The sequence below is a fragment of the Oncorhynchus kisutch genome, linkage group LG19, assembly GCF_002021735.2.
Source record: "Oncorhynchus kisutch isolate 150728-3 linkage group LG19, Okis_V2, whole genome shotgun sequence".
Taxonomy (NCBI): domain Eukaryota; kingdom Metazoa; phylum Chordata; class Actinopteri; order Salmoniformes; family Salmonidae; genus Oncorhynchus; species Oncorhynchus kisutch.
The window spans coordinates 53,558,635-53,568,489 of record NC_034192.2 but is presented as its reverse complement, the minus strand read 5'-3'; the positions used below and the strand labels follow the sequence as shown (position 1 = coordinate 53,568,489).

The following is a 9,855-nucleotide window of genomic DNA, read 5'->3' as shown; positions in this document are numbered from 1 at the left end:
GTGGTTTTTCTTAAACAAGAGCGTCATGGTTGAGCAATTGGAGGTTACATGTGGATGTATTTCAAGGCCTAACTTAAAACTCAGTGCCTCTTTGCTTGACATCATGGGAAAATCAAAAGAAATCAGCCAAAACCTCAGAAAAACAATTGTAGACCTCCACAAGTCTGATTCATCCTTTCCAAACACCTGAAGGTACCACGTTCATCTGTACCAACAATAGTACGCAAGTATACACACCATGGGACCACGCAGCCATCATACCGCTCAGGAAGGAGACGCGTTCTGTCTCCTAGAGATTAACGTATTTTGGTTGAAAAGTGCAAATCAATCCCAGAACAACAGCAAAGGACCTTGTGAAGATGTTGGAGGAAACAGGTGCAAAAGTATCTATGGCCACAGTAAAACGAGTCCTATATCGACATAACCTGAAAGGCCGCTCAGCAAGGAAGAAGACACTGCTTCTGAGACAAAAATAGAACTGTTTGGCAATAATGACCATCGTTGTGTTTGGAGGAAAAAGGGGGGAGGCTTGCAAACCGAAGAACACCATCCCATCCGTGAAGCACGGGGATGGCAGCATCATGTTGTGGGGGAGCTTTGCTGCAGGAGGGACAGGTGCACTTCACAAAATAGATGGCTTCATGAGGGAGGACAATTATGTGGATATATGGAAGCAACACCTCAAAGACAACAGTCAGGAAGTTGAAGCTTGGTCGCAAATGGGTCTTCTAAATGGACAATGACCCCAAGTATACTTCCAAAGTTGTAACAAAATGGCTTAAGGACAACAAAGTCAAGGTATTGGAGTGGCCATCACAAAGCCCTGACCTCAATTCTGTAGAAAATTTGTGGGCAGAACTGAAAAATCGTGTGCGAGCAAGGAGGCCTACAAACCTGATTCAGTTACACCAGCTCTGTCAGGAGGAATGGGCCAAAATTCACCCAACTTAAAAGCTTGTGGAAGGCTACCCGAAACTTTTGACCCAAGTTCAACAATTTAAAGGCAATGCTACCAAATACTAATTGAGTGTGTGTAAACTTTCAACTTCCACTGTATATGGCTTATGCTAGTACGGGTAGTCAAAATGGTGTTTTGAGTGTGGGGATGTTGGCCATAAGCGACATGCTTGCCCGAAAAGGGAGAAGGAGGAGGGAGGGACTAGTAACGCCTGGGCCCTCTGATGTAAGGAGTGGTGGGCCGACAGTGGTAGAGCAGCTACTAGCACCTGTTGCTGAGGAACAAGTTGTCCATGTTGAGGGTACTGAGCTTGTACCAGAGGGGAACATAACAGAAAAATATTGTTGTAGGAGGTAAGGACGGATCTGATGAGCCATTTCCCCAGACTGGTGAGGAGATGCCCAGTATGAGTGATGGGGTACAGGAGGGGATTCAGGTGTAGCTTGTCTCCCAGGTAGTGGAGATGTCCACTAAGAGAAATGGGGTACAGGAGGGGGGTTCAGGTGGGGCTAGTCTCTCAGTTAGTGAAGGAGATACCCGGTATGAGTGATGGAGTGCAAGTGGGGACTGTTGAGACGGATGTGGCTGAAGGAGGTCATGGGTCTGTGGCATCATTTGAGGAGGATCAGGAGAAGTGGGTGACAAAAGCAAAATGACCACCTTTAACCGAGATGTGCCTGTCAAAAATTTGCGTCACAAAGATTTTGAAGAGGGATGTAAGACAACTTGTAAGGGCCCCTATGATGGAAAATGGAGTAAGACAATGGTCTGCTTTGGGCCAGAGGATGATGACTTTGTGGCTGAACTGATCTACAACTATGGAGTGGGAGAATATCGCCTAGGCAACGACTTCCTCGGTTTGACTCTGCAGTCTAGCCAGGCTGTCAGCAATGCTAATCGGCTTGGTTGGCCACTCAATGAGGTTGGAAAGGGCCTCTATCTGGCTGAGGCCCTGGGCGGTTATCACTTCAACCTAGTGGACAAAGAACAGCCTCCCAATGATCCAGTACAGAAGGTGTGTCTGGCTGCAGAAATCAATACACTGCTCCTCCCTTCTGGGGATGAAGGTGAAAGAGAGCAATGAGGAGAAGAGGACTGTGCTGGTGGGATTCACAGACACTCAGTGTAAACTAGAGTTTCACAACATTGCTGGGACAGTAGATCATGGGACAGCTTTCGGGGCAGATAGCATTCTCCTGTTCACGTGAGCAGTTGGCATATCTTGAAGCCTTGATGACAAAAGGAAACCGTAAAATCTTTACTGTCTTAGTTAGCCTGGACGCCCCTGGGAAGGCTTGGTTAGCCTGGATGCCCCTGGGGAAGGCTTGGTTAGCCTGGATGCCCCTGGGGAAGGTTTGGTTAGCCTGGATGCCCCTGGGGAAGGCTTGGTTAGCCTGGACGCCCCTGGGAAGGCTTGGTTAGCCTGGATGCCCCTGGGGAAGGTTTGGCTAGCTTGGAGGCCCCTGGGGAAGGTTTGGTTAGTCTGGAGGCCTCTGGGGAAGGTTTGGTTAGCCTGGAGGCCCCTGGGGAAGGTTTGGTTAGCCTGGAGGCCCCTGGGGAAGCTTTGGTTAGCCTGGAGGCCTCTGGGGAAGGCTTGGTTAGCCTGGAGGCCCGTGGGGAAGGCTTGGTTAGCCTGGAGGCCCCTGGGGAAGGCTTGGTTAGCCTGGAGGCCCCTGGGGAAGGCTTGGTTAGTCTGGAGGCCCCTGGGGAAGGTTTGGTTAGCCTGGAGGCCCCTGGGGAAGGTTTGGTTAGCCTTGAGGCCCCTGGGGAAAGCTTGGTTAGCCTGGAGGCCCCTGGGGAAGGTTTGGTTAGCCTTGAGGCCTATGGGGAAGGCTTGGTTAGCCTGGAGGACCCTGGGGAAGGCTTGGTTAGCCTGGAGGCCCCTGGGGAAGGCTTGGTTAGCCTGGAGGCCCCTGGGGAAGGCTTGGTTAGCCTGGATGCCCCTGGGGAAGGTTTGGTTAGCCTGGAGGCCCCTGGGATTTGCTATGTTGTTTGTGTCCATTGTGCTGTGGGTTCCCACCCAGACACAATAAAGGTTCTTTAAAACTCTAAAACTCTCTCGTTATTTCTGTCTCCCTTTGTCTCTCTCTCTCTCTCTCTCTCTCTCCCTCTCTCTCTCTCTCTCTCTCTCTCTCTCTCTCTCTCTCTCTCTCTCTCTCTCTCTCTCCCTCTCTCTCTCTCTCTCTCTCTCTCTCTCTCTCTCTCTCTCTCTCTCTCTCTCTCTCTCCCTCTCTCTCTCTCTCTCTCTCTCTCTCTCTCTCTCTCTCGCTCTCTCTCTCTACTCCCCTTTCTCTTCCCTTTAACAGAAGATAAGAATATAATAGCATGTATTCATACCAGCTTCTTGTCTAACTGACTCATAATGAGCTAACAGCTTACAACACACACCTGAGTGAGACAGAGAAGAGATAAAGAGAAGAGAGAGAGAATATAGAGAGGGAAAGAGAGAGAGAATATAGAGAGGGAAAGAGAGAGAGAATATAGAGAGGGAAAGAGAGAGAGAATATAGAGAGGGAAAGAGAGAGTAACCTTCTTTTGACAGGTCTTTGAAGTGATCATAAATAGCCTATACCCTTCCTTTAATGACACACAACATAGTGATTTGCTTGATTGCTTCAGTTTCTTGGTGGCTAGCTTGGAAACAACACTGATTTTGATCGAATGGATAAAGAACATTCCAACTGCCGTCTGACGCCTCCACTTGTTTCTCATCTCCATGACGACCATCACTTTATTCTCTCCTCTCTTCTTTATTCCTGTCTTTTTCTCCTCATGCTAATTAAGGATTACATCAACCATTGCTCTGTTATTTACTGACCCCTTCACTCCTACAAAAAAAATAGTTCCAAAAGGGTTCTTCGGCTGACCCCATAGCATAATCCTTTTTGGTTCCAGTTGGAATCATTTTTGGTTCCAGGTATAACTCCTTTGGGTTCCTTTCCTGTTGAAAGGGTACTACATGGAACCCATAAGGGTTTAACCTGGAACCAACAAGGGTTCTTCAAAGGGTTCTGCTATGGGGACAGCCGAAGAACCCTTTTGGAACTCTTTTTTTGTAGGAGTGAAGGTAAATAACAGAGCAATGCTAAGGGGTCAGTTGAAGAACCCTTTTAGGTTCTAGATAGCACCTTTATTTTTAAAGGTTTACCTGCTGCTCACTGGAGATTTGAGGGGATTACATAGCTGTAGGCAATACGTTGTCATGTCTCTCTCGATCTCTTTCCCATCTCTGCCTCGCTCTCTCTGATCTCTCTCATGTTCTCTCTATCTCTCTCTACACACTACAGTACTGTACTCCACAGTCATATCAGAGATACACACTACAGTACTGTACTCCACAGTCATATCAGAGATACACACTATAGTACTGTACTCCACAGTCATATCAGAGATACACACTATAGTACTGTATTCCACAGTCATATCAGAGATACACACTACAGTACTGTACTCCACAGTCATATCAGAGATACACACTATAGTACTGTATTCCACAGTCATATCAGAGATACACACTACAGTACTGTACTCCACAGTCATATCAGAGATACACACTATAGTACTGTATTCCACAGTCATAACAGAGATACACACTATAGTACTGTATTCCACAGTCATAACAGAGATACACACTACAGTACTGTATTCCACAGTCATAACAGAGATACACACTATAGTACTGTATTCCACAGTCATAACAGAGATACACACTACAGTACTGTATTCCACAGTCATAACAGAGATACACACTATAGTACTGTACTCCACAGTCATATCAGAGATACACACTACAGTACTGTACTCCACAGTCATATCAGAGATACACACTACAGTACTGTACTCCACAGTCATATCAGACATACACATGACAATACTGTATTCCACAGTCATATCAGACATACACACGACAATACTGTACTCCACAGTCATAACAGAGATACACACTATAGTACTGTATTCCACAGTCATAACAGAGATACACACTATAGTACTGTATTCCACAGTCATAACAGAGATACACACTATAGAACTGTATTCTACAGTCATAACAGAGATACACACTATAGTACTGTATTCCACAGTCATATCAGACATACACATGACAATACTGTACTCCACAGTCATAACAGAGATACACATTACAGTACTGTATTCCACAGTCATAACATAGATACACACTACAGTACTGTACTCCACAGTCATAACAGAGATACACTATAGTACTGTATTCCACAGTCATATCAGACATACACACTACAATACTGTATTCCACAGTCATAACATAGATACACACTACAATACTGTATTCCACAGTCATAACATAGATACACACTACAATACTGTATTCCACAGTCATAACATAGATACACACTACAATACTGTATTCCACAGTCATAACAGAGATACACACTACAATACTGTATTCCACAGTCATAACAGATTGATATTTTACTGAGAAACAAAGGAAGGAAGAAAGCCTGTACACTACGCTGTCTCTGTCTCTGTCTCTGTCTCTGTCTCTCTGTCTCTGTCTCTGTCTCTGTCTCTGTCTCTGTCTCTGTCTCTGTCTCTGTCTCTGTCTCTGTCTCTGTCTCTTTGACCCTCACAGGAGACCAAACCTCCCCCACGCTCTGTAATGGATCAGATGGAGAGCGAGAGAAGAGCAGAGGAGAGACCGGCCACAGGGAAGAGAGAATGGAGAGAACTGCTTCACTACGGTAATGAGAGACCTGGTGCTGCTGCACTCAGGTGTCTCTTGCTCTCTGTTTCCCTCCCATTCTCTGCCAGTCCTCAGAATAACTATTTAGCCTGGTTTGTAAAATAGGGGGAGAGGGCTGTGGGGGGATTTTGACATTTGCAGAGTCAGAGTCAGTGTTTTTGCACACACAGCACACCTGCTCCCAGGAAACCACCCTCGTCCCAGTGCCATAGAAAACAAAGATGTCCAAATGACTCACTCACCTCGGTCATCGCTTCGAGAGACTGGTCATGGCCCACATCGAGGCCAGCATGCCAGGCACACTGGACCCACTCCAATTAGCCTACCGCTCCAACAGATCCACAGAAGATGTCATTTCCATCGCCATTCACCTGGCCCTAACACATCTGGACAACAGGAACACCTATGTGAGAATGCTGTTCATTGACTACAGTTCAGCATTCAACAATGTTGTTCCCTCCAAGTTCGACACCGATCTCAGAGCCCTGGGTCTGGACACCACCCTCTGCCACTGGGTCCTGGACTTCCTGACGGGCCGCCCACCGGCTGTGAGGATTGGCATCAACACCTCCTCTATACTGACTCAACACAGGGGCCCGTCAGGGGTGTGTCCTCAGCCCTCTGCTGTACTCCCTGTTCACTCCGTGGCTTTGCACGATACCATCTCCATCATCAGGTTTGCTGACGACACCACTGTTATAGGCCTGATAATCAACAACGACGACTGCCAGGACAATGCCAGGACAATTACCTCTCCCTCAACGTCAACAAAACAAAGGAGTGGATTGTTGACTTCAGAGGAGGGAACATGTCCTGATCCACATCAACAGCACTGCAGTAGAGATTCGGCTGTATTAGGTTCCTCGGCATCCACATCACACATCACACATCAACACCACCACTCCTGTCAAGAGGGCACAACAGTGTCTCTACAGTCATAACAGAGATACACACTACAGTACTGTACTCCACAGTCATATCAGACATACACATGACAATACTGTACTCCACAGTCATAACAGAGATACACTATAGTACTGTATTCCACAGTCATATCAGACATACACACGACAATACTGTACTCCACAGTCATAACAGAGATACACACTATAGTACTGTATTCCACAGTCATAACAGAGATACACACTATAGTACTGTATTCCACAGTCATAACAGAGATACACACTATAGAACTGTATTCTACAGTCATAACAGAGATACACACTATAGTACTGTATTCCACAGTCATATCAGACATACACATGACAATACTGTACTCCACAGTCATAACAGAGATACACATTACAGTACTGTATTCCACAGTCATAACATAGATACACACTACAGTACTGTACTCCACAGTCATAACAGAGATACACTATAGTACTGTATTCCACAGTCATATCAGACATACACACTACAATACTGTATTCCACAGTCATAACATAGATACACACTACAATACTGTATTCCACAGTCATAACATAGATACACACTACAATACTGTATTCCACAGTCATAACAGAGATACACACTACAATACTGTATTCCACAGTCATAACAGAGATACACACTACAATACTGTATTCCACAGTCATAACAGATTGATATTTTACTGAGAAACAAAGGAAGGAAGAAAGCCTGTACACTACGCTGTCTCTGTCTCTGTCTCTGTCTCTGTCTCTCTGTCTCTGTCTCTGTCTCTGTCTCTGTCTCTGTCTCTGTCTCTGTCTCTTTGACCCTCACAGGAGACCAAACCTCCCCCACGCTCTGTAATGGATCAGATGGAGAGCGAGAGAAGAGCAGAGGAGAGACCGGCCACAGGGAAGAGAGAATGGAGAGAACTGCTTCACTACGGTAATGAGAGACCTGGTGCTGCTGCACTCAGGCGTCTCTTGCTCTCTGTTTCCCTCCCATTCTCTGCCAGTCCTCAGAATAACTATTTAGCCTGGTTTGTAAAATAGGGGGAGAGGGCTGTGGGGGGATTTTGACATTTGCAGAGTCAGAGTCAGTGTTTTTGCACACACAGCACATCTGCTCCCAGGAAACCACCCTCGTCCCAGTGCCATAGAAAACAAAGATGTCCAAATGACTCACTCACCTCGGTCATCGCTTCGAGAGACTGGTCATGGCCCACATCGAGGCCAGCATGCCAGGCACACTGGACCCACTCCAATTAGCCTACCGCTCCAACAGATCCACAGAAGATGTCATTTCCATCGCCATTCACCTGGCCCTAACACATCTGGACAACAGGAACACCTATGTGAGAATGCTGTTCATTGACTACAGTTCAGCATTCAACAATGTTGTTCCCTCCAAGTTCGACACCGATCTCAGAGCCCTGGGTCTGGACACCACCCTCTGCCACTGGGTCCTGGACTTCCTGACGGGCCGCCCACCGGCTGTGAGGATTGGCATCAACACCTCCTCTATACTGACTCAACACAGGGGCCCGTCAGGGGTGTGTCCTCAGCCCTCTGCTGTACTCCCTGTTCACTCCGTGGCTTTGCACGATACCATCTCCATCATCAGGTTTGCTGACGACACCACTGTTATAGGCCTGATAATCAACAACGACGACTGCCAGGACAATGCCAGGACAATTACCTCTCCCTCAACGTCAACAAAACAAAGGAGTGGATTGTTGACTTCAGAGGAGGGAACATGTCCTGATCCACATCAACAGCACTGCAGTAGAGATTCGGCTGTATTAGGTTCCTCGGCATCCACATCACACATCACACATCAACACCACCACTCCTGTCAAGAGGGCACAACAGTGTCTCTACTTCCTAAGACGGCTGAAGACCCCGAGTCCTCTCCAAATACTACTGCTGCACCATCGAGAACATCCTGACCAGTTGCATCATGGCCCCTTTTATGGTAATTGCTCCGTGCACTACCCCAAGGCCCTTCAGCGGGTGGTGAAGACAGCCCAGTATATCACTGGGACCGTGCTCCCCCCCCATCCAGGATATCTCCTCAAAACGGTGCCTGAGGAAGGCCTGTGGGGTCATCACGGACCCCACACACCCCAGCCATGAGCTGTTCATTCCCTTACCGTCAGGCAGATGGTATCGGAGCATGTGGTCTGATACCAACAGACTCAGGGACAGTTTCTATCTACAAGCTATCAGACGGTATCGGAGCATGTGGTCTGATACCAACAGACTCAGAGACAGTTTCTATCTACAAGCCATCAGACTGTATCAGAGCATGTGGTCTGATACCAACAGACTCAGAGACAGTTTCTATCTACAAGCCATCAGACGGTATCGGAGCATGTGGTCTGATACCAACAGACTCAGAGACAGTTTCTATCTACAAGCCTTCAGACGGTACCAACAGACTCAGAGACAGTTTCTATCTACAAGCCATCAGACGGTATCGGAGCACGAGGTCTGATACCAACAGACTCAGAGACAGTTTCTATCTACAAGCCATCAGACGGTATCGGAGCACGAGGTCTGATACCAACAGACTCAGAGACAGTTTCTATCTACAAGCCATCAGACTGCTGAACACTTGAACTGGACTGAAAACCTGCTCTGATCCTCCACACTTTGGCAGACATGCACTCACTCACACACACACACACACACACACACACACACACACACACACACACACACACACACACGCACACACACACACACACACACACACACACACACACACACACACACACACACACACACACACACACACACACACACACACACACACACACACACACACACACACACACACACACACACACACAGACAGACAGACATATACGCACACACACACACACACAGATATATATACACACACAACCACACAGACATATACACACAGACATACACACAGACATACACACACACAGACACACACACACACACACACACACACACACACACACACACACACACACACAGAGACATACACACACACACAGACATATACACACATCAAAACGGCTGCTACCAGACTTCTATTCTGATTACTAAATATTGCACAATTGACACACCTAACCCTCACCCCCAGTCCCCAATAGAGAGAAAGATGGATGGATGCTGACACTGTGACCTTTAACCTATAACCCAGCGTTTCCCAAACTCAGTCCTGGGGCCCGCCCTAGGTGCACGTCTTGGTTTAACCTCTAGTACTACACAGCTGATTCAAATAATCA

The 9,855-nt window shown here is 47.0% G+C and overlaps 1 pseudogene; it reads left to right on the top strand.

Moving 5' to 3' along the window:
• The first annotated feature begins 1,598 nt into the window (after positions 1 to 1,598).
• Positions 1,599 to 7,539, top strand: LOC109881100 (glyoxalase domain-containing protein 4 pseudogene; annotated as a pseudogene).
• Positions 7,540 to 9,855: the final 2,316 nt, after the last annotated feature.